This window comes from Schistocerca gregaria, chromosome 2, assembly GCF_023897955.1.
Source record: "Schistocerca gregaria isolate iqSchGreg1 chromosome 2, iqSchGreg1.2, whole genome shotgun sequence".
In the NCBI taxonomy this organism is placed as follows: domain Eukaryota; kingdom Metazoa; phylum Arthropoda; class Insecta; order Orthoptera; family Acrididae; genus Schistocerca; species Schistocerca gregaria.
The window spans coordinates 188,562,629-188,589,366 of NC_064921.1; the positions used below are offsets into that span (position 1 = coordinate 188,562,629).

The following is a 26,738-nucleotide window of genomic DNA, read 5'->3' on the forward strand; positions in this document are numbered from 1 at the left end:
TTGTTAGAGGGTGTATTACGCTCTTCAGTTGTAGGCAACTGCTGTCCACCAGTGTGGTAGTGCATTGTCTCTGTTTACTACCGGAGCTATACATCTGGAGTGAGTACACTGATATGGTTGGTGCGTACTACGTAGCACACCACAACGGACGAGATGCACAGCGGGTTTATCAACAACAGTATCCTAATTGCCGTATCCCGACCCATACGACCTCTACTGTGTACCAACGTCTGCGTGAGACCGGGTCGTTTACCAGATTACCTGGACATGGACGCCGTCGCACGGTAAGAACGCTGCAATTTGAGGAAGCTGTCTTGCAGCATGCGGAGCAGGATCCTTCAATCAGCACTCGTGCAATTGCAGGTAACATGGGTATCAATCGGACGAATGTAAGAACAGTCCTTCGAGAGCAATTGTTACGCCCATTTCACTTACCGCGTGTCCACAACCTGGAACCAGTTGATTATCCACCCACAGCACAGTTTTCGCAGTGGTACCTGGAACAGTGTGAAATGCGTCCTACATTTCCATCCTCTGTGTCCTTTACCGATGAAGCAACGTTCGGGCCTGATGGACTCTCCCGTTCTCGCTTCCCGCGCCCGGGTTTCCGGGTTCGAATCACGGCGGGTTAATGGATTTTCTCTGCCTCGTCATGACTGGGTGTTGTGTGTCCTTAGGTTAGTTAGGTTTAAGTAGTTTTAGTTCCAGGGGACTGATGACTATGAATGTTAAGTCCGACAGTGCTCAGAGCCATTTTTGATGGACTCTTCAACATGCACTACTCGCATGTTTGGAGTGAGGATTACGTATATGCCACAGTTACTAGCGCTTATCAAGTGCTATTCTTCGTTAATGTGTGGGTCGGTGTTGTTGGGGACTTTTTTATTGGGCCGTATCTGCTACCTAGGCCATTAAATGGCAGGCACTATTGCAATTTTCTAGCTAGAGCAGTGCCAGAATTGCTGGAAGACATCCCGCTCTCTACAGGACAATGAATGTGGTTCCAACATGACGGGCGCCGGCACATTTCAGTCGTCGTGTGCGTCGATTCCTGGACCGACGGTTCCTAGAAATGTGGATTGGCAGAGGTGGTCCTGTAGCATGGCCTGCTCGATCCCCAGATATGTCCCCTCTGGACTTTTTTGTGTGAGGAGAGATGGGAAAACTTGTTTACTCAAATCCTGTTGCATCAGAACAGGACCTGGTTGCCCGGATAGTAGTAGCAGCAGCAGCAGCAACAATTCGAGTACTTCTGGGGTTTTTGCCCGTGTCGGACAGAACATGATCCGACGGTGTAACCTTGGTTTACGTGTCGATGGACGCATTTTTGAAAATCAACTGTAATTGAAATTGGGTGCTGTTAATGTCTTGTCTCTTGGTCATAAAAAATGGAAAAGTGTTTGTTGGGTTTAATTAATTTGCCGCCAGAGAAATCTTCCACTACCGGTTTAAATACACCTCATAGGAAAAAATGACGTTAGGGAAAAATATTTATTTTGATTTCCCCTACAACCTCCCATAGTTTGTCGGTTTAAATACTTTCCACCCTGTATATGAACATCTATACTCCACAATTCAAAAATGGTCCAAATGGCTCTGAGCACTACGGGACTTGACATCTGAGGTCATCAGTCCCCTAGAACTTAGAACTACTTAAACCTAACTAACCTAAGGACATCACGCACATCCATGCCCGAGGCAGGATTTGAATCTGCGAACGTAGCGGTCACGTGGTTCCAGACTGAAGCGCCTAGAACCGCTCGGCCACACCGGCCGGCTAGTCAGACTCCTTTACACAGTGAAACTTCAACTATGTTCTACTACAATTTCAAAAGAACAATTTCAATAATTTACCGAAAACTGTGAATATAAAAATAAAAATATCGGCACTCGATACTGCTATCTCGATGTCGATCTATTGATATATCACTGGAAAATACACTCCTGGAAATTGAAATAAGAACACCGTGAATTCATTGTCCCAGGAAGGGGAAACTTTATTGACACATTCCTGGGGTCAGATAAATCACATGATCACACTGACAGAACCACAGGCACATAGAAACAGGCAACAGAGCATGCACAATGTCGGCACTAGTACAGTGTATATCCACCTTTCGCAGCAATGCAGGCTGCTATTCTCCCATGGAGACGATGGTAGAGATGCTGGATGTAGTCCTGCGGAATGGCTTGCCATGCCATTTCCACCTGGCGCCTCAGTTGGACCAGCGTTCGTGCTGGACGTGCAAACCGCGTGAGACGACGCTTCATCCAGTCCCAAACATGCTCAATGGGGACAGATCCGGAGATCTTGCTGGCCAGGGTAGTTGACTTAACCTTCTAGAGCACGTTCGGTGGCACGGGATACATGCGGACGTGCATTGTCCTGTTGGAACAGCAAGTTCCCTTGCCGGTCTAGGAATGGTAGAACGATGGGTTCGATGACGGTTTGGATGTATTGTGCACTATTCAGTGTCCCCTCGACGATCACCAGAGGCGTACGGCCAGTGTAGGAGATCGCTCCCCACACCATGATGCCGGGTGTTGGCCCTGTGTGCCTCGGTCGTATGCAGTCCTGATTGTGGCGCTCACCTGCACGGCGCCAAACACGCATACGACCATCATTGGCACCAAGGCAGAAGCGACTCTCATCGCTGAAGACGACACGTCTCCATTCGTCCCTCCATTCACGCCTGTCGCGACACCACTGGAGGCGGGCTGCACGATGTTGGGGCGTGAGTGGAAGACGGCCTAACGGTGTGCGGGACCGTAGCCCAGCTTCATGGAGACGGTTGCGAATGGTCCTCGCCGATACCCCAGGAGCAAAAGTGTCCCTAATTTGCTGGGAAGTGGCGGTGCGGTCCCCTACGGCACTGCGTAGGATCCTACGGTCTTGGCGTGCATCCGTGCGTCGCTGCGGTCCGGTCCCAGGTCGACGGGCACGTGCACCTGCCGCCGACCACTGGCGACAACATCGATGTACTGTGGAGACCTCACGCCCCACGTGTTGAGCAATTCGGCGGTACGTCCACCCGGCCTCCCGCATGCCCACTATACGCCCTCGCTCAAAGTCCGTCAACTGCACATGCGGTTCACGTCCACGCTGTCGCGGCATGCTACCAGTGTTAAAGACTGCGATGGAGCTCCGTATGCCACGGCAAACTGGCTGACAGTGACGGCGGCGGTGCACAAATGCTGCGCAGCTAGCGCCATTCGACGGCCAACACCGCGGTTCCTGGTGTGTCCGCTGTGCCGTGCGTGTGATCATTGCTTGTACAGCCCTCTCGCAGTGTCCAGAGCAAGTATGGTGGGTGTGACACACCGGTGTCAATGTGTTCTGTTTTCCATTTCCAGGAGTGTGTCGCAGATATAGACCGATATGTTTTGAAAAAAAAAAACAGTATATCGAAAAATCGATATTTTATCAACAGCCATTCCTCTATCCAACGTCCGCGTAAAATGTTGTTGAGGTGTACTGCGGAAGTGGGATGGTGCTCCTGCATGCAGTAACCACATAACTTGTCGTATTGCCAAAGGCACATTCCCAAGCATCTCAGGCATAGTATCCGCAGAAGTCCAGATACGTTCCTCCGTCGAGGCGTCGTGGAATAATGACCGGTCCATGTACGTGGTCCCCAAGAATCCCTGTCGGTCTAAGCAGAACCAGTGCTGATGAGACTCTTCAACCATTCCACGACAATTATCTGTAAGTGTAGACGACGCTTATGCTGATTGACGATGTCAATTCTGGTAAAGGCTGCTTCGTCAGTAAAGAGGACTGATGACACAAATTCATAGTGGTAATGCTCTGGTGCAACAAACAACGACAAAATCCTTTTCGTAGAAGGGAAAGCCACTGCTGATAATCCTTGCCCTTGTTGCAGGTGACTGGCACAGTAGCGACTGTCGTGCAGGATACAGATAATCGTTCTTCGACTTACACCATGTTGGTGGAGATTGTTCTAGGGCTAGTCTCAATATGCTGTAGAACCCGGTCCTCTCAATCTGGTGTACGCACAGGCCGCCGCATTCCTGCAGGTCCGTCTGTGTGAGAGAATCCGTCATCACACGAACTCCCTAAAAGGACTTGAAACGCTGTGTCATGTGGTTGGTGTTTGTGAAACTACTTGTTTTGGTAAAGCCGTGTTTCCTCTTAACCGTTTCCATCTGACTGACCGTACAAAAACTCCGTCTCCGCTTGATCCCGACGTTAATACCGAACCATTCCGCTGCTTATAGTATATTGCGTCAATTAAACAGCCTACAACACACAAGCAAAACACGGCAAGTGGTCAGCGTAATCTACCGTCGCAACAATGGATTTCCGGTCACATGTTCATACGACCTTTCTTCCTTCGTTTCCAATCAGGAATCCGTCCCTGCAGTTTGTCGGTTTTGTAATGTTCACTCTTAAACAAAGTCGCAGAAGTGATTGCTGAGCGCGGACTGTGGCTAGAGCTTTAGCGTGGAATCAGCGCGAAGGAACATGTTGCGAGTTCGAACTGGCGCAGCAGACAGCGGGGAGACGGGGGTGTCAGCAGCAAAAGGGAAGCGAAGTTCCGAAGGGAATACCCTATAGTTTGTTTGCAGGTGGGAGGAAGGAATCCTGTTCGCTAGAAGAACGGAGGACAAAAGTTTTCGGTTAAGTTAACCAGTTTTCATTAGAGACGCGGTGTATCTAGGGGTGTTGCTGATGTTAAATTAAACTTTACGTTTCGAAGTGTGTAAAAGTGCAGAGACGTTAATTAACTGAGACTAATGAAAAACCTTAACTTTTAATTCATATTGGAGTGTTGCTTTAACAGATAATCTTTTCCTCTTTGCGTTGTCGTTTCTGTTTCAGCTGCCGTAATCCATATATGAGACACGTGAGAGCGAATGGAAGAGTTGTTGGCCTGCTTTTATTTACAGTTGTCAGTCTTCCAGCGCTGATATCCCTGATGGTCATTGACCCTATAAACGGATGCCAAACCTTCGCGACAATCTGAGGGAACCATCTGCAGAAAAAAATGTACTCAAGCATCGTTAAGTTACTGGGTGTATGCAGAGTAATACTTGCGAAAAACGACCAATATTACTCCCTTTTTATTACACTTACTGACATGGAAAAAGCACATTTTAACTATAAACTCTTCGTAAAGGTGCATCTTTCCCACGGTTATAAACGTTCTAACACAGAATAAACAGAAACCCCTTTAGACAGCAACTGAAAACTTATCGTCATTTAGTGAGCATACAGGCAAAACAGATACCAAACATGATTTGATCATAAAATTCAACAGTACAGAGATTTAACAATACTCATTTTATTCGAAATAATCTTTTTTGCGAATATTCTTTGACAATAAAAGTGCAGAATCACAATTTTTCATGACAGTTCAAAATTAATTATAAAACCTACTAAACAAAGAAATCGAATCAAACAAAACCTTTGACAAAAGTAATTACGAAGTAGCAATTGCTACTATTACAATTCCCAATCAGTTGTAATGCTATAAAACATATCAGAACATAATATATCATTAATTTCTTTTAGATTTGGGGATCATAATTGAAGTGTAACAGCTGCCACTTATTACGTTAATTTAGGATTACTTATATACAATAATATCCATTTCAAAGTAAACTAACAAAAACCTAAGTCATTTCAGTTACACATATAAGTCGTCAAATACGTCTAAAACGTACAAACAGCGTCAATGGAGCACGATGAAAAACCTAAAAATAACAGAAACCTTAAGCATTCTGTTGGAAATTTGGTGTATAACTTGATGAAAGCTAGCAAACTATGATTAGAAAGTAACTACGTGGACAAAAGGAATTTCTATTTGAAACAATCTATCATTAGCACCACATAATTACAAGATAAGCAGTATGTCGTATCATATGATTTTTATGAATCAAAAAGAAAGTTATAAGAAAGAAGGAACAGCATGAACAGAAGCCAAGACATAGGTTTATTCCGTCTCCTAGTCATGAACATCATTAACACATGAAATAAGCCCTTATAATTATTTACAAACTCCTATCAGTGCGACCTAACCGATGCAAAACCAAAGAACAGATATCCACAAAAAAAGTTAGTACGACCTAAAGACTTCAGTGACAAAAAAACAAATTTTTATGTATCCTCTCTAATGGAAAATAAGGAATAAACTTGTATAAAGATGAGAGGCTTTCCGATGGCTAACCACATAATATAAACAAACAGAAGTCTGTACAGCGAAACACGGGACATACATGAAAAATCGTGCCATAGTCACCAGCACAAATAACCGAATTAAATATTTAAATGGCACCTCAGTGTATGTACAATGACACAGCGGAAAATAAAATGTTTGTGAAAGAATTTCCACATTTATCTCAGTGTAAAACCATAAGGACATTATTTAGCAAGCCGTAATCGGAACTAGTATAAATTTCACAGCTTTAGCTGTAACTATAATGAAAAAAAATTAATGAACATTACAGCGAATTACAAAAGTATGTTAATAAAAACAAACCAAAAGTTGGTAACATACTAATATAAGATAACATCAGGCAATGTGACCTGCAGGCATTGCGAAAAAACCAACCATATAACACATAATATAACTTTCGATGTATGGAGTGCAGCCATGTATGGAAGTGAAGCATGGACGATAAATAGTTTAGACAAGAAGAGAATAGAAGCTTTCGAAATGTGGTGCAACTAATTTATGCTGAAGATTAGATGGGTAGATCACATAACTAATGAGGAGGTATTGAATAGAATTGGGGAGAAGAGCAGTTTGTGGCACAACTTGACTAGAAGAAGGGATCGGTTGGTAGGACATGTTCTGAGGCATCAAGGGATCACCAATTTGGTACTGGAGGGCAGCGTGGAGGGTAAAAATCATAGAGGGAGACCAATAGAAGCTTTCTAAATGTGGTGCTACTAATTTATGCTGAAGATTAGATGGGTAGATCACATAACTAATGAGGAGGTATTGAATAGAATTGGGGAGAAGAGGAGTTTGTGGCACAACTTGACTAGAAGAAGGGATCGGTTGGTAGGACATGTTCTGAGGAATCAAGGGATCACCAATTTGGTACTGGAGGGCAGCGTGGAGGGTAAAAATCGTAGAGGGAGACCAAGAGATGAATACACTAAGCAGATTCAGAAGGATGTGGGCTGCAGTAGGTACTGGCAGATGAAGAAACTTGCACAGGATAGAGGAGCATGGAGAGCTGCATCAAAGCAGTCTCAGGACTGAAGACCACAACAACAACAACAAACAACATAACTTTCGAAATCACAACAAGTTTTGCCAAGACTAAGCACGGCCTCTGTGTGAAACCAAATGTCAGAGGGACCATCTACAATATCAGTAATAATCTCAATACGACAGACAGTAGAATAACAATCTCAAGTAATAATTACAGCGCCTCATCAGTTTCTCATAAGTTATGGTTGACAGAAAATCGACTAGACTCTTTTATGCATATCGTATGGTTCTCATGTGACAGAGTGGTGTAAGCACTATGTGATGTAGCTACCACTGCCCGGTTTTATCGATCTCATGGTGGCCATACATATTGCCGAAACCAGTAATCAGTAATTGCGTTTACATAGCGATCTTGGCAAATAAATGATTTACAAAAGAAGACTACAATACAGAATTATAGGTCGCTTCCTGCACTAACTGATCACATCAGGTAACCACAGAAAATTTACAGGTATCACCCTGTGAAACAACCAAGCACTATGTGTCCAACTAGTAACACAAGTAAGTCATATAGCAACATACAAATATGTGAACACAGTAAAACACCGCCAGGCGTTTCTTTGCAAAAACCTAATCAATACAGTGATAACACTAACAATTTCTGATGAATGAAAAATAATTGATATGAAAAATAAATAAGACAAAAGTCATCAAGAAACATTTAGAAGATATGAAGATATCCATGTCAATGCACCTATCACATATGCTGTGAGAGATGGAAATAGTGTAAGTCAAACACACTTAAAATGACAAATTTGTATACACTGAAAAACCTAAGCCTTGTATACTGACAAGGATCTAAATAACCTCCATCTTATCAGAACAAAAGAAATTGCTTTACTATCAGTGAAAAATGTGATAAAACTTTGGAACTAAAGCAAAGGCTGTTGATTATACAACCTACATTAGTATGAAGTTACATCAACAACACAAAATTTGTAAGGGATAGTATCAAGCAAAATAGATTATTTGATCCAACTTACAGAGTTAATCCAAAAACGTAACTTCTTGACAAATTTTAGGGGGTAGACACATCTGTGAAACATATTGAAATACTGATATAATGCTGTATGTTTTTAAAAGCTGATTAAGCTAAAATGTTTTATGTTTATTTTGTTTGATGGTGTTACAACTGACTCGAAATTGTCGTAGTAGCGACTGTTACTCTGTAATTACTTTTATCCAAGGTTTCCTTTTATTCGATCTCTGATTAATTTTCTTTGTATTTTTTAATACTTACTTGTTTCTGGGTTTTATAATTAACTTGGAACTATCAAACAAAGGTTGTGATTCTGTAATTTTATTATCAGACAATATATGCAAAAAGGGTTTTGTCGAGTACAGTATGTTTATTCTCTGTAGTGTTGACCTCCATCTTTGGTATCTGTATCGTCTATGTGCTCACTACATCACGAACATTTTTCAGTTGCTGTCATGTGAGTCACTGCTTATTTTATATTAGACCATTTGCTTCCGTGCTAAAGAAGCAGCATTATCAAGAGTTTATATTAAAAACGTGTTTTTCCTAGTCAGTAGGCGTAATGACAAACGTGTAATATTAACGCTTGCCCGTACATATTATTGTGTTCACCCATGAGCCTAACGATGTTTGTGTATCTTTTTTCTGTAGCTGTTTTTTCTTCCTTTCGTTGATAAAGATGCCGAGAGGACCGTGTTTTACCAAAACCGGTGGTAATAATAAATAAAGATTAATATAGCGTTGTGTCTTGATTTTTCTATAGTATACGCTTGCTCGAAATCGACTGAAAAAAATGTACGACTGTCAGAGGAGCCTGCGATTTATAATTAAGTAAATGCCGTCGTCATACGGAGTGAATCTCTTATAGTGAGGCTGGCGACCGAATGAACTTCACTTAGAGGTAAAGGTAGGTGCGGGGCGAGGCAGCTGAATGTATCTGTTTGGTTGGTTGGGATGGGTTGGGTTGTTTGGGGGAGGAGACCAGACAGCGAGGTCATCGGTCTTCTCGGATTAGGGAAGGATGGGGAAGGGTGTCGGCCGCGCCTTTTGAAAGGAACCATCCCGGCATTTTCCTGGAGCGATTTAGAGAAATCACGGAAAACCTAAATCAGGATGGCTGGAAGCGGGATTGAACCGTCGTCCTCCCGAATGCGAGTCCAGTGTGCTAAACACTGCGCCACTTCACTCGGTCAATGTATCTGTATTTAAGTGGCTAAAGAAGGGATGAGACATCACATTCGGTGGTCCTATCAGGTTCAAAATTACAGGGAAATAGAAGCGAAGTAATGTGGGAATAAGCAAGTTGAATGCGCAAAGGAGTGAGTGAAAGGACGCAAGGAAGAATAGAGAAAGAAGGAAGGAGACAGGAGTACAGGAACGAGGTAAATTTACAGAAACTGGTGTAGATCAAATAGATTAAAAACAAAATTCTTATTACAGCTAGAGGTGAGTAACAGAGACAGTGAGACAGAAAATAAAGATAAGGTATCCAGAAAGGCGTTATTAACCCTGCAGCCGATTGCAGCCGCAATCCATAGCAGGTTTCCGCAATTGGCCGTTAATCCAATAACAATAAACACTGAGTTAAACATTCCAGTGAATACCTCCTTAAAAGTTTCATCGCAGCAAATGCAGCAGGTGTACCACGATACAGTGAACACACATCGTGAAACACTGTTCTCCCTTATTCGTCAAATGAGAGCGGTCATTTTTATTTTATTAATAGCCGTTTGGAGCGCACTAGTAGCTAGCTCCTCAAGCGACCCTCTGGTCAGACCGCTTCGCCTGCCCTTCCATCGCCCGTCACCTCCTACGGTAGTCCCGGAGACAACCGGGGGCAGCCCACCACTCACCGGTTAACCGTATCAGGCGACAAGCTGCCCCTCCTATCCGGGTCAGCTGCCGCTGCGGAAGTCAAGCTGGGACCAGCGGCAGCTGTAGACGCCACGTGCGGCTGTAGCGGTCAGAGGAAGCGGCCACTGGAGAGGGATGGGCCCATCCGATCTAAATGGAGACTTACGAGGAGGCGTGGGCGCCGGGAAAATCACGCCCATGGCCCCAATTAAAAGCCTTTCACTTATCGCAGGCCGAGGGCGCAGCTGCTAGAGGACACACGACGACGACGAATCCTTAATTGACACGTAAGCGCACTGTTCGTCCAAGGGATCCTGAACATCGTAAAGAACAGCTCCGAAATTGACGCCGTATTACTCGACTTTCGGAAGGCATCGGAAACAGTTTCGTAGCGTATTTCAGTCGACAAAATTGGAGGTTACCCGATTTGTCACTGGATTCAGAAGTTAACACGTCGTCCTTAACGGGGCTAAATACTCAGATGTAAAATCAATTTCGGGAGCACTCTACAGGAGAGCTACAAAACCGTTCCTGTTCGCGACACAGAGTGGAATCGAACTCAACTGACAGAAGTACGGAGTTTTTTCAGGAGTATTTCTCTAGATATCCGTCGTCTTCGTTTCTCCTTTACTCAGCATGAGGCCTGGTTGGAAAATTAATGGAAATCCTGCACTTTCCTGCGTCTTTGCACCATTTTTCTTCTATAACAATTTGCTCCAGTCCAGATTCTTTCAACTCGAACTGTAGTCAATCACCGGCCGTGGTGGTCTCGCGGTTCTAGGCGCGCAGTCCGGAACCGTGCGACTGCTACGGTCGCAGGTTCGAATCCTGCCTCGGGCATGGATGTGTGTGATGTCCTTAGGTTAGTTAGGTTTAAGTAGTTCTAAGTTCTAGGGGACTGATGACCACAGATATTAAGTCCCATAGTGCTCAGAGCCATTTGAACCATTTGTAGTCAATCGATCTCGCTTTCTCTTGCCCTCAAACTTGGCTTCATCATTCGTTTTGATATTCGTTAATCTTTCATTCTCCTTACAAAACCAAACCTTTTTAACTTTTTCTCCGCGTGTGCTAGTCCGAAGCCTGGCGCCTCGCCCTGCTACGGTTTTGGAAGGATGAGGGATAGAAGTAACAACATCGTTTTAAAAAAAAAAAAAGACTGACTCCGGATGGTGACAACATGTAAGAATCCCTTTCCAGGGTAACAAGTGACTAAATCTAAAATACCTTTGGGACTGGCAACCGCATCGCAATAATAGCCTAACTATGGAACGGTATTTTTCTAAGTGTTTTGATATAAGCGACGCATGGTTTCCGATTGGTCGTTGCGATAAACACAATTATGATGGCTGGCTCTGAGCACTATGGGACTTAGCTTCTGAGGTCATCAGTTCCCCAGAACTTAGAACTAATTAAACCTAACTAACCTAAGAACATCCATGCCCGAGGCAGGATTCGAACCAAACTGTAGCGCCTAAAACCGCTCGGCCACTTCGGCCGGCCACAATTATGATTTACAGGGTTTGTTATCCAGTTTCTTATATTTCTGCGAAAATACATTAACAAGAGTAAAAAAATCCTCTTATATTGTATGCAATCATGCCAACGCGACAGGATCTGATTTTTCGTAAGGTTATATGTACACACATGTAAAAGTAGCGTGACATGGTTACCGTCTCCGCGGGAACAGTTCTATATGCGGCGTTCCGACTGTCTTCCATTGCATTCAGTAAACCCATGTACGAAGTGTATATAAGCCAACTTTTCGTCTGTAAACCTATTCCTGCTGGTGTGTATCGCTGTTAACATATACGTAAAAAGATCCCAGACAGAATTCAGTAGCACCGCATGCAAGCTCCAGGGCGAAGAGTAAAGCGGGCATTACTGTTGTGAACATCAGTTGCAGTGAGTGGGTGGAGCACGTTTGTTTCCAAACAAGAAGCACGGTGCGTACTGTCGACATTTAAACCTCAGTGCAGATATTTTCAGTGCAATTTGTATGCAAAGAGAAATGGTAGTGACAAATGGAATGACCTGGATTCACTCTGCAAGACGCGCGATGGAAACTGCAAGTAAGTCGTACCAAATTACTCATAAAATCTCCCTATGTGCTGAGAAATAACAGTTAAGAATAAGTTCCGACAGGTTGCACCATTTGCGAGTTGGACAACACTGAAATTAGCCAGTCAGACGGTTGCACGTGAGAAGTTCAAGCTGCCCCCCAGGAACGGTGTCGTCAAACTTGTTCTTCCTTAGATTTCCTAGAACCGAAGAACAGGCTCAGTTGGTCATGGACGGTGGTAAGGATCAAACCCGAGCCAAGGGATGAGCAATCTCGTGCGCTGCCTTCTACGGTATGAGTACAAATGACACTAATTTTATCTGGCGGATCGCCTGAATCTGTGTGTGCAATGGCAGGATTGGCTAACTACAATGTTAGTTAACTTGGAAACGGCGTAACGTCCGGATTTTTTAAACAATTACATTTCAGTCATGCTACCGTGCAACACCCTTGAAAACTCTTCAAACCGTTTCTGACCTTATGTGTACTTCATAACGCTGGATGTTCCTTGAAGGTGTTCGCGGCCGTTCTGTCTCTAGGAAGGTTGCAACGCCATAAGACTATCACAACATGCAGGAAGAACTGGAGATGATCGGCGATTCGTGGAGGGAGCAGCAATGGATCCTAAAGGTAAACAAATATAATTCATTGCGCAGAAATAGGAGACGATATTCATTACTGTTCGATTACCCTACGAGATAAATGATTGAGAACAGTAACCAGCAGCGCGAGCTGGTCATCCATTGTCAACTGGCTGCCATCTCATCCTGTGGCATCTACATCATTCGGATGCGGTTCGTAGATCCGTGGGGTCAGTAGACCACTATCCCGGTCCCTGCCAGTTTTCTTTACCCTGGAGCCGCTACCGCGTCACATAACTGAGTGTACCCCATTCCAGTCTCCTCCCCCCACCCCCCACCCCCTCACCCAAAGGAACAACCCGTATCAGTAGCGGGAACCGAACCAATGTCTCGCGCGTAGCACTCAAGCACGCTGACCACCACATACAGGGAGTTTCCTAATTCCTGCAATGCACACTAACGCTTGTGTTTCAACCGTATGTCATGGATGTTGTAGAGAAGACTTATTTGATAAAGTATTGATACGGAACCCACGTCTGTAACGTTTGGATGTAAAATACACTGCAGAGCTAAAGAAATTGGTACACCTGCCTAACATCGTGTTGGGCCCCGTCGAGCACGCGGAAGTGCTGAACACGACGTGGCATGGACTCCACTAATATCTGAGGTAGTGCTGGAGGGAACTGACACCATGAATCCTGATGAGCTGGCCACAAATCCGTAAGAGTGCACTTGACACTGTGCCACACAAAGGGCTTTTAGTGAAATTGCGTGCTTGTGGAGTATCGTCTCAGTTACGCGACTGGGTTCGAGACTTTGTCAGAGAGGTCACAGGTCGTAGTAACTGACGGAAAATTATCGAGTAAAACAGAAGTGATTTCTAGCGTTCCCCGAGGTAGTGTTATAGGCTCTCTGCTGTTCCTTATCTACGTAAATGATTTAGGAGACGATGTGAGCAGACGACTTAGGTTGTTTGCAGATGTTACTGTCGTTTATCGTGTAGTAAACTCATCAGAATACCAAAACAAGTCGCAAAACAATTTAGAAAAGATATCCAAATGGTGCGCAAATTTAAAATTCAATGTAAATAACGAAAACTGTAAGGTCATCCACATGAGTGCTAAAAGGAATCCGTTAAACCTCTGTTACACGATAAAGCAGTCAATATAAAGACCACAAATTCACCTAAACACCTAAAAAATACAATTACGAACAACGTAAATTGGAAGGAACACACAGAAAATGTTGTGGGGGAAGGCAAACCAAAGGCTGCGTTTTATTGATAGAACACTTAGGAAATGTAATCAGATCTTCTAAAGAGACTGGCTACACTACGCTTGTCCATGATCTTTTGGAGTAGTGCTGCGCGATGTGGGATCCTCACCAGATACGATTAAAGGAGTACAAGAATAAAGTTCACAGAAGAGCAACACGTGTTGTTTACGGCAAAACAGCGGAGAGAGTGTCACGGATATGATACAGATATCTGGATGGAAACCATTAAAACAAAGACATTTTTCGTTGCGGCGGAATCTTCTCACGAAATTTCAATCACCAACTTTCCCCTCCGAATGCGAAAGTACTTTGTTGACGCCAACCTACACAGGGAGACACGATCATCATAATAATAAAATAGGGGAACTCAGAACTCGCACGGAAAGATATAGGTGTTCGTTTTTCCGCGCGCTATTCGAGTGTGGAATAATAAGAATTACTGTGAAGGAGGTACGATGAAACTTCTGCGAGGCACTGAAATGTTATTTGCGGAATATCCACGTAGATGTAGATGTAGACGAAGATTTAGATGTATGTAGTGTTCCTCTACCGACGGTTCGCGGTTCAAGCCGTCGACGAGTCCAAAATCTTCTTCGCTATTTTCTCCGCTCTTCTTTGACGTTCGCTAACAGAATTAACGTTGTTATTTTACGTACGTCCAATTTCACACAGAAACTGTGTGTTTTGCGATCCAAATAAAGCCGACAACGGCCGCTGGAGAGCGCTGAGAGTGCAAATCCCGTTAACCAACTCGTTCCGCGTGCCGACGGCGCTGGTTCTTCCGAGGTCGGATATGTCGTCTGCGTCCACGTCAACGTTGACTGTCTCGTCCCGTGTTGGGGTGGCTTAAAACTAGAGATTGAAAAGCGATCCGATGTCATACTTATTTCACACACTCATGGCAAATTTCCTTTCAATATGTTGTCTACTAAGGCCCCTCTGCAAACCCTACAAAACCTGTACTGTATGCCTCGTAAAACGGTACCTAATACAAAAATTTAATGGGCGTTCGCTTGATGGCGGAGGTCCGGTAGCGTACCCTACCCGTTGACTTGATCTTAGTCCCTTCGATTTATGGCGCTCAGTTCATCTGAAGGCGCCGGTTTATACCGCATCCATAGGCGACGAGCACTCGTTACAGTTTTTTTTACCTGAACGGCTCCCTCTAGAGCAATGGAGGATCTTCCCTGACGTCTAAACACTTGTCCCATAATCCTGTCCATCGTTATAATTAGTGTTTCTCACAAATTTCTTTTTTCGTGAATTTCGAGGAGAACCTCCTCATTTCTTATAAGTCCACTTGCAACAATGAATCTCAGACACTTCGATTCCTTTCACCTCTGGTTTTGCCGGCCGGTGTGGCCGACCTGTTCCAGGCGCTTCAGTCTGGAACCGCGCGAACGCTACGATTTCAGGTTCGAACCCTGCTTCAGGCAAGAATGTGTGTGATGTCCTTAGGTTAGTTAGGTTTAAGTAGTTCTACGTTCTAGGGGACTGATGACCTCAGATGTTAGGTCTCATAGTGCTCAGAGCCATTTGAACCTCTGGTTTTCCCGATTTTCATGATTCACTTCCATACAGTTCAGTGCTCCAGACGGTAATAGCAGACTTCTTTTAACGAGGAGTACTCTCTTTGCAAATGCTAGTCTGCTTCTTCTGTACTTCTTGGTTCTTCCGTTTGCTGCTGATCTCGTTTTTACTGCCCTTCAATACTTTCTTCTTTCATTTACTTTTTACTGTCTGTCGATTTTTTCTGTACTCAGTAGACTATTCATTCAATTCAATAGCTCCTGTAGTTTTTCCTCTCGTTCACAGAGGACGTCTTGTCATTGATATTCCTTCGCTCTGAAGTTTAATTTCACTTGTGTACCTTGTTGTTTTTCTTATTTGGTTCTTCGACATACAGGTTAAAAGAGGCGACAGGCTACTTTCTGTCTTACAACATTTTTAACCTGACCGCCTGTGTCTTGGTCTTTTATTCTTACTGTTCTTTCCAGGTTTTTGTTCATATTGCATACTAGCGAATCCTGTATACGTCAAGATTGCTAAGTATGTATGGGAACTGGATATACGTCCTATCTCTTTCTCCCCTCATCTCTATCCATTTCTCCTCCCCCCTCTCTTTGTCCTTCTCCTCCTCTTCTCGCCTTCTTTTTTACATCACCACCACCCTCTCTCTACCCATCACCTTCACTCCCCTCTCTCTCGCCACCTCCCTCCCTCTGTCCTTTTCCTCCTCTTCCCTCTTTAAGTCGATCTCCTCCCCCTACCTCTCTGTTCATATCATCTCCGCCCCCCCCCCTCTCTCTCTCCCTCTGTCTCTGAGACCTTGAGCTTTGTTTATTATTATTGCCAACTAGTTCCTGATTGAGAGTTGAAGTTGCTTAGAATCAGTGAGTAAACTGGTTGGAATCATTTGTGCAAGGAATTAGAGAGATCTCCTGCTGCTGCAAGTGTGAGGCAAGGTATTAGAGAGATCTCCTGCTGCTGCAAGTGTGAGGATAGTGGCTTCAATGTCAGTATTCTGCATAATTTCCAACCTGCGAAAGAAAGGTTCGGACGATTCAGATTGCGTAGTAGTATTCTAATCATAACCCGATAACAATAAATACAACTTTCCTGTGTTCCACTAAACCCGACTGCGAAGAAGAAAACTAAATAGCTGTGTCTACAGTTTCTATTTGGAATTATTTGTAACGCAAAAGAATACATTTGGGTGACACAATTTGGATAATGGTTTAAATGCCCTGTTATCGTACTTAAAACTGACTGTGAGGAAAGAAAAGAAACCACTAGTTTTCATAGCACAGTATTTCCTTTCTCCCACTAAATTTTAATGGAAAACCGGTACACTGCTGTTTAAAAAACTATGCAGCATATGTCCATCTGAAAGTTTTTAGGGTATCGTGTAAAAATTTTAAGTAAATTGATCAAAAACGTTTCGATATTTTGTGTAACAACGACTTGTCTTAAGATAGTAGCATAGATTACCGTCTTTTACACTATCGTATACATGTTTCTCGGGGTATTTCAGTATATTCCACCACTTTATAATTCTTAAATGTGTCTCCACATTGATAAGATGGCCTTGTAACTCAGAAAGATGTACTAGGTATTCATTTCGTTTCTCGCGGGAGATACAGCTTATTCAGTGGCACGATTTATAGGATACAAAAGGTAATTATTATATATAGCTGATTTACGGAAGTTCGCATGTGACGAATAACGATTCTTGCATTAGCAGACCAGAACGAAATGGCCACGTGCCCCGTGATTAAGTACTGTTGAGAAAATTACAGATGACAGAGCCGAACACAAATGGCAAGTTCATCATAATTTTCTAAGCGCAAGACATGCGTCAGAGGTACCGCTTCTTCCTAGAAGCGCTGTGACTTTTCATTAATGCTTGCACTTAGCGGATGGACTTTCCCTGCAAGATCGAACAGGGCCAACGATATGGAACGAACGAGGAACCCACTCTCCTGTAGGGTGAAATGCGATGGAGCTTTTGATTGGGTAACTAATTCCCCGCCATATTCAAAGTTCACCTAAAAGAGTGTCGTGTTGTGCAGTCGTTGTGTAATCAGTTCGCATTATGCAGAATTCAGATTGAAATTCCGATTCGGGCGCTCTGATTCAGATGGTGTGTGATATACATAAATCACACGAGCCACATACCGCGGAAGTTTCTAAATTTGGACGAGTGGGTGTTGTAACAGAGGCCTCTTAAATCTCTCCCACACCGATCTGGTCCTCGGTATGTCATGATATCTGCGCTATGCGAAAAAGCGAAGATAAAGGGTTCGCGACAGGTAGAGAAGGATTTTCAAGCAGAAGGTCTGTCTGATTTCACTTTATCGTCGGTTTCTCAATCTCAAATGCAGGGAATGGCATCTCATTCACTTCAGATACCTTTTGATTCTCTGCATATCACTAAATCGTGCAAGCGCTGCAACGGATCTGTCTGAAATGGCCGACCTCAGAATCGCGGTTTGGAGGATCTTGGTACTCGGTTTCTATTTGAGCTAGGAACACTGGGAACAAAAATTCTGGTTTAGCCCGGACCAGCGGCCGTTTGTATAGTCATTCGAACATGTCTCTTATTATTTAGCAAGGTTTCAATGACGAATCGTTTTATTCGTTTTATTCCTTTCAGAAGAGATTTTAATTGTGCTGAAATTAAAGGTCAGCTAATGACGACATTATTATGAACAGCATTCTGATTTTACGTGCAAAGCAATCACCCTTAAATGACTCCGGACTGGAGCGAGACTGATACCTCAAATTTATTCCACCGGGGTATCGCAACTTGGTCTAAGATAGGTTTTAACCATTTGAAAAAATATGGCTACGTTTGGATTTTTCATGCAAAAAGCAAGTGTTTCTCGAAGGATTTTGAAGCGCGCCGGACGGAGTGGCTGCGAGGTTAGAGCTGCCATGTCACTGATTGCACGGTCTCTCCCGCCGGAGGTTCGAATCCTCCATGGGGCCTGAGTGTATGTGTTGTTCTTAGCGTAAGTTAATGTAAGTAGTGTGTAAGTCTAGGGACAGATGACGTTAGCAGTTTGGTCCCACAGGAATTCACACATATCTGACCATTTTGAAGCGCGCTACTTCTTCTTTTTAAACTTGTGCGTATCGGTTAACACGTTGCAAAAACGGTAGATAAATGGATAAAGTCAAAATGAATTACCTTATACTCAGTCATCTTTATTCATTTTCGAGGTACTATGATTTAAAGTCCAGTTAAATGTACCACGTGACGTTCGTTGTTACGTGTACTGAATACGCGGAAACGGATTAAGGTGAATGAAACAAATAAAAATGCATTCTTGCAAAAAATAGTTTTATGCGGGTTATTTTAAGGTCACGACTTCTGTTGTGACCTGACGAAACTACAATCGTCTGGTCGTAACTGTAGGTTCTATGACTGTTCCGGTAGATGGTTGATCAGAATTACAACGTATGAAATCTTTGTTCACTTTAGCACAAAAATGATAAGATTTAATTAACTTTATGCACACCATATCCACAGGAATGTGCTGAATATTAACAACTGTCATGAATAGTAAAGCATCACTTGATGCATAGTTTTACTAAACTCTTCTGTTGAGGTACAAAGTTCACTGTGTTCAAAAGTACAGTTCTATTTAAGACATGAGAAACACGTGAGCTCTAACTAGTCAGTGTTGTCTTCTTGATCAGAGGCCATGAACAGGGCACAGCCCTCCCCTGCTCGGCTGTATATAGGCCTCCGTGCAGTGGCGCTGCGGAGTTGACAGAGAGAGAGAGAGAGAGAGAGAGAGAGAGAAAGAGAGAGAGAGAGAGAGAGAGAAGGAGAGGCTCCGCCAGTGCCTCCCATTCGTCCGTGTGGATTGCAACGAGATATCGCTAACTTCTGTGATATCAATGCGAGTTACCTACTTTTGTATGCCGCAGCGATGTTTCCACGATACCGCAACTTCTATGTTTCAAACTTGAATCTGTTCAAATTTTATAAGAAGGTAATTAGCGGTCATACTGCTGTTTTGTGAAAGCTTTATCCGTTACCACGGTAAAGACAATAAAGAAACATATGACTGGTCAGTCAACAAAAATCTACTTCGGCTGCCAAGATATGCAAGTCTAATGTAAAAATTACGGTACAGCAAAAGTTGGGAACCAGAATGAAAACTGCTCCCCCCCTCTCTTTTTTTTGTCATCACTCTTCAGACTGCTTTGATGAGGCCCGCTATGAATTTCTCTCCTGTGCCAACCTCTCAATCTCACAGCAGTACTTGCAAACTACATCCTCAATTATCTGCTGGATGTATTCCAATCTCTGTCTTCCTCTAACGGTTTTGCCCTCTACAGCTCCCTCTAGTAACATGGAAGTCAGTCCCATATGTCTTAACAGGTATCCTATCATCCTGTCCCTTCTCCTTGTCAGTGTTTCCCACATATTCCTTTTCTTTCCGATTCCGCGCAGAACTTCCTCATTCCTTAACTTATCAGTCCACCTAATTTTCAACATTCGTTTGTAGCATCACATCTCAAATGCTTCGTTTCTCTTCTGTTCCGATTTTCCCACAGTCCTCGTTTCACTACCATATAATGCTGTGCTCGAAACGTATATTCTCAGAAATTTCTTCCTCAAATTAAGGCCTATACAAGGTGAAAAGTATTTACACCGACAACGTCTGAGAGGTTGTAGGCGACATCAAAACAAACATTTATCTCTAATATCATTTTTTTCATATGAGGTTTATTTAAACCGGCGGAGGCCGTATTACGCTCTTCAGTTGTTAGAAGCCGTATTATGGTCTTCAACTGTAGGCAACTGCTGTCCACCAGTGTAGTAATGCATTGGCTCTGATTACTAATGCAGTGATACACCTGGAGCGAGTACACTGATAGGGTTGGTGCGTACTACGTAGCGCACCACAACGGACGAGCCGCACAGCAGATTTATCAACAATAATATTCTAATCGCCGTATCCCGCATCATACGACCTTTGCTGCTGTGTACCAATGTCTGCATGAGACCGGGTCATTTAGCGATTACCTGGACAGGGATGTCGTCGCACGGTAAGAACGCTGCAATTTGCAGAAGCTGTCTTGCAGCATGTCGAGCGGGATCTTTCAATCAGCGCTCGTGCAATTGCACGTAACATGGGGACGAATCAGACGAATGTAAGAACAGTCCTTCGAGAGCAATTGTTACGTCCATTTCACTTACAGCGTGTCCACAACCTGGAACCAGCTCATTATCCACCAAGAGTACAGCTTTTCGCAGTGGTACCTGGAACAGTGTGAAACGCACCCTACATTTCCATCATCTGTGTTGTTTACCAATGAAGCAACGTCCGGACGTGATGAAGTCTTCAACATGCACAGTTCGCATGTTTGGAGTGAGGATAACCCATAAGCCACAGTTACTAGCGCTCATCAAGTGCGGTTCTTCGTTAATGTGTGGGTCGGTGTTGTTGGGGACTGTTTAATTCGGACGTATCTGCTACCTAGTCAATTAAGTGGCAGGCACTATTAGAATTTTCTCGCCAGAGCATTGCCAGAATTGCTGGAAGACATCCCGCTCTCTACAAGACAATGCATGTGGTTCCAACATGACGGGGCGCCGGCACATTTCAGTCGTCGTATGCGTCGATTCCTCTACCGACGGTTCCCAGAAATGTGCATTAGGAGAGGTGGTCCTGTATCATGGCCTGCTCGATCCCCAGATATGTCCCCAATGGATTTTGTGTGGGGAGAGATGCGCAGCATTGTTTACGGGACTTCTGTTGCATTAGAAGAGTACCTGGTTGGCCGGATAGCAGCAGCATCAGGAACAATTCAGGATACTCCTGGGGTTTTGCCCGTGTCAGACAGAACATGATCCGACGGTATAATTTTTGTTTTCGTGTCAATGGAGGCATTTTTGAAAATCTATTCTAATTGAAATTGGGTTGTGTTAATGTCTTGTCTCTTGATCATAAAAAATGGAAAAGTGTTTGTTGGTTTAATTAATTTGCCGCCAGAAAAATCTTCGTCTACACCGGTTTAAATACTCCTCATGGGAAAAAATGACATTAGGGAAAAACTTTTGTTTTGATGCCACCTACAACCTCCCAGAGCTTACCGCTTTAAATACTTTTCACCCTGTATTTGATTCTAATATACTTCTCTTGGCCAGGAATTCTATAGTTGCCAGTGCTAGTTTGCTTTTGATATTCTCCTTGCCCGGTCCGTCGTTGGTTATTTTGCTGTCTAGTAGCAGAATTTCTTGACTTCATCTACGTCGTGACCATCAATCCTGATAAGTTTCTCGCTGTTCTCATTTCTGCTACTTTTCATTACTTTCGTTTTTCTTTGATTTACTCTCAATCCATGTTGTGTACACATTAGATTGTTCATTTCATTCAGCAGGTCATGTAATCTTCGTCACTTTCATTCAGGATAGCAACGTCATCAGTGAATCGTATCATTATACTCTTTCACCCTGAATTTTAATTCCACTCCTGAAACTTTCTTTTATTTCCATCATTGCTTCTTCGATGTACAGATTGAAAAGTAGGGGCGAAAGACTACGTACCTTTCTTAAACCCTTTTCAATCCGAGAATTTCTTTCTTCGTCGACCACTCTTGTTATTCCCTCTTGATTCTTGTACATATTGTATACTACCAGTCTCACCCTATAGCGTATCCCTATATTTATCAGAATTTAAACAATCTTGCATTATTTTACATTGCCGAACGCTTTTTCTTGTTAGACAAATCCTATGAACATGTCTTGATTTTTCTTTAGTCTTGCTTCCATTATCAACCCCAACGTCAGAATTACCTCTCTGGTGCTTTTATCTTTCCTAAAGCCAAACTGATCGTCGTCTAAAACATCCTCAATTTGGAAACTTCCTGGCAGATTAAAACTGTGTGCCCGACCGAGACTCGAAAAGTGTCTCGTAAGGACGCTAACCAGCTCTCGGTACTTGCAGAATATTCTTAGACCCCAGAATGAGATATTCACTCTGCAGCGGAATGTGCGCTGATGTGAAACTTCCTGGCAGATTAAAACTGTTTGCCGAAACGAGACTCGAACTCGGGACCTTTGCCTTTCGCGGGCAAGTGCTCTAGCAACTGAGCTACCCAAGCACGACTCACGCCCCGTCCTCACAGCTTTACTTCTGCCAGTACCTCGTCTCCTACCTTCCAGACTTTACAGAAGCTCTCCTGCGAACCTTGCAGAACTAACCCTCCTGAAAGAAAGGATATTGCGGAGACATGGCTTAGCCACAGCCTGGGGGATGTTTCCAGAATGAGATTTTCACTCTGCAGCACAATGTGCGCTGATATGAAACTTCCTGGCAGGAGAGCTTCTGTGAAGTTTGGAAGGTAGGATACGAGGTACTGACGGAATTAACGCTGTGAGGAGGGGGCGTGAATCGTGCTTGGGTAGCTCAGTTGGTAGAACACTTGCCCGCGAAAGGCAAAGGTCCCGAGTTCGAGTCTCGGTCCGGCACACAGTTTTAATCTGCCAGGAAGTTTCATATCAGCGCACACTCCGCTGCAGAGTGAAAATCTCATTCTGGAAACATCCCCCAGGCTGTGGCTAAGCCATGTCTCCGCTATATCCTTTCTTTCAGGAGTGCCAGTTCTACAGGTTTCGCAGGAGAGCTTCTGTAAAGTCTGGAAGGTAGGAGACTAGATACAGGCAGAAGTAAAGCTGTGAGGACGGGGCGTGAGTCGTGCTTGGGTAGCTCAGTTGCTAGAGCACTTGCCCGCGAAAGGCAAAGGTCCCGAGTTCGAGTCTCGGTTCGGCAAACAGTTTTAATCTGCCAGGAAGTTTCACATCAGCGCACATTCCGCTGCAGAGTGAATATCTCATTCTGGGGTCTAAGAATATTCTGCAAGTACCGAGAGCTGGTTAGCGTCCTTACGAGACACACCAAAGCTGACCAAGAGTTTTAGCTTATCGCACCCTAGACCATAAGGCCTGGGATGGGGCAGTGTGTCTTGGACGAATGTACTCTACGAGATAGAGCTCTCCAGTTGTACGCGCAAACGACCATCACTTGGGCGCAGGCAGAATATTCTTTCATCGCTAAAGACCACAGTGCACCATTCCATTTTCCAAGTAATCTTGTGACGGCACCGGTCGAGCAATGCATTTCGATGCTGTGGCGTGAGTGGTATACGGGATAGAGATGTGCGTGCCCGTATTACCAAAAATGTGTGTGAAACCTTATGGGACTTAACTGCTAAGGTCATCAGTCCCTATGCTTACACACCACTTCATCTAAATCATCCTAACGACCAACACACACACACCCATGCCCGAGGGAGGACTCGAACCTCCGCCAGGACCAGCTGCACAGTCCATAACTGCAGCGCCTGACATCGCTCGGTTAATCCCGCGCGGCCTGTATTACCACTGCTAACAGTTGGTGCGTAACACTTCAGAATGGCACGTGTGTTCTCAGAAACCCTCTTATCTATGCTGTGGTAGCTACACGATCTGCCACTGTTACCTTTACAATACGACGATCCCAGCGGGCGTCTGTACTGCGTGGATGACCAGAACTTCGTCTACGGGTGTAGGAATGTTCACGTGACCACAGCCATCAGCGTGCAACGTGTCTGCGAGTTCTCCGAAAGGACCATCCCGCCCGCCACTCTGAAGGCCACGACTTGACCCCTTCCGAACTCACTCAGGTGGCTGTAGGAAGCACGAGAGCATCTCCGTGGCATGGCTGCCTGCTTGCGTCTCACGTTTGCCCACACTGAGCCTTCTAGCTATGAGCATTTCGTACTAAATAGTAGACAGAGATGGCGCTCTGGCAGCTATGACACTACACTATCGGTTGGAGGACGACGTTGAAGCCGTTATCACCACACCTACTACTCTACAGGTGGCGTAAGTCGTCATCGGATCGAAATCGACGTCGTTCTTCCGGCAATGTAATTTTAAATTTAGCATATGAGAAACCTTTCACGCAGGGGGATCGTACAAACATACCGCCGTTTGAGTCTCGTACAGATTCCCGTATGGAGGACATAGTGATAGACATCCCTGGGGTTGTAAAGCAGGTGATTGGGTTGAAAATAAATAAATCGCCAGGTCCTGATGGCATTTCAATTCGGTTTTACAGAGAGTACTCTACTGAATTGGCTCCTTACTTAGCTTGCATTTATCGCGAATCTCTTGCCCAACGTTAAGTCCCGAGCTACTGGAAGAAAGTGCAGGTGACGCCTGTATACAGGGTGTTACAAAAAGGTACGGCCAAACTTTCAGGAAACATTCCTCACACACAAAGAAATAAAATACGTTATCTGGACATGTGTCCGGAAACGCTTACTTTCCATGTTAGAGCTCATTTTATTACTTCTCTTCAAATCATATTAATCATGAAATGGAAACACACAGCAACAGAACGTACCAACGTGACTTCAAACACTTTGTTACAGGAAATGTTCAAAGTGTCGTCCGTTAGTGAGGATACATACATCCACCCTCCGTCGCACGGAATCCCTGATGCGCTGATGCAGCCCTGGAGAATAGCGTATTGTATCACAGCACGAGGAGTCTCCACATTTGGTATCGGGCTTGCGTAGACAAGAGCTTTCAAATGCCGCCATAAATGAAAGAGGGTTGAGGTCAGGAGAGCGTGAAGGCCATGGAATTGGTCCGCCTCTACCAATTCATCGGTCACCGAATCTGTTGTTGAGAAGCGTACGAAAACTTCGACTGAAATGTGCAGGAGCTCCACGGTCCATGAACCACATGTTGCGTAGTACTTGTAAAGGCACATGTTCTAGCAGCACAGGTAGAGTATCCCGTATGAAATCATGATAACGTGCTCCATTGAGCGTAGGTGGCAGAACGTGGGGCCCAATCAAGACATCACCAACAATGCCTGCCAAAACGTTCACAGAAAATCTGTGTTGATGACGTGATTGCACAATTGCGTGCGGATTCTCGTCAGCCCACACATGTTGATTGCGAAAATTTACAATTTGATCACGTTGGAATGAAGCCTCATCCATAAAGAGAACATTTGCACTGAAATGGGGATTGACACATTGGTAGATGAACCATTCGCAGAAGTGTACCCGTGGAGGCCAATCAGCTGCTGATAGTGCCTGCACACGCTGTACATGGTACGGGAACAACTGGTTCTCCCGTAGCACTCTCCATACAGTGACGTGGTCAACGTTACCTTGTAGAGCAGCAACTTCTCTGACGCTGACATTAGGGTTACAGTCAACTGCACGAAGAATTGCCTCGTCCATTGCAGGTGTCCTCGTCGTTCTAGGTTTTCCCCAGTCGCGAGTCATAGGCTGGAATCAATGTTCCGTGCTCCCTAAGACGCCGATCAATTGCTTCGAACGTCTTCCTGTCGGGACACCTTAGTTCTGGAAATCTGTCTCGATACAAACGTGCCGCGCCACCTATTGCCCCGTGCTAATCCATACATCAAATGGGCATCTGCCAACTCTGCATTTGTAAGCATTGCACTGACTGCAGAACCACGTTCGCGATGAGTAATAACGTGTTGATGCAACGTACTGACGCACTTGATGCTAGTACTGTAGAGCAATGAGTCGCATGTCAACACAAGCACCGAAGTCAACGTTACCTTCCATCAATTGGGCCAACTGGCGGTGAATCGAGGAAGTACATTACATACTGACGAAACTAAAATGAGCTCTAACATGGAAATTAAGCGTTTCCGGACACAGGTCCACATTACATCTTTTCTTTATTTGTGTGTGAGGAATTTTTCCTGAAAGTTTGGCCGTACCTTTTTGTAACACCCTGTATAAGAAGGGTAGAAGGACGGACCCTCAAAATTACAGACCAATATCATTAACATCTGTTTGTTGCAGGATTCTCGAACATATTCTCAGTTCGAATCTAATGTATTTCCTTGAGACAGAGAAGTTGCTGTCCATGCATCAGCACGGCTTTAGAAAGCATCGCTCCTGCGAAACGCACTCGCCCTTTTTTCACATGATATCTTGCGAACCATGGATGAAGGGTATCAGACGGATGCCATATCACTTGACTTCCTAAAAGCGTTTGACTCGGTGCCCCACTGCAGACTCCTAACCAAGGTACGAGCATATGGGATTGGTTCCCAAGTATGTGAGTGGCTCGAAGACTTCTTAAGTAATAGAACCCAGTACGTTGTCCTCGATGGTGAGTGTTCATCGGAGGTGAGGGTATCATCTGGAGTGCCCCAGGGAAGTGTGGTAAGTCCGCTGTT

General features: G+C 44.3%; 1 protein-coding gene across 1 annotated transcript in view; it reads right to left on the minus strand.

Moving 5' to 3' along the window:
• Positions 1 to 26,738, minus strand: part of LOC126336656 (dual 3',5'-cyclic-AMP and -GMP phosphodiesterase 11-like) — a 2,376,149-nt gene that overhangs the window by 1,102,196 nt on the left and 1,247,215 nt on the right. The window lies entirely within an intron of this gene.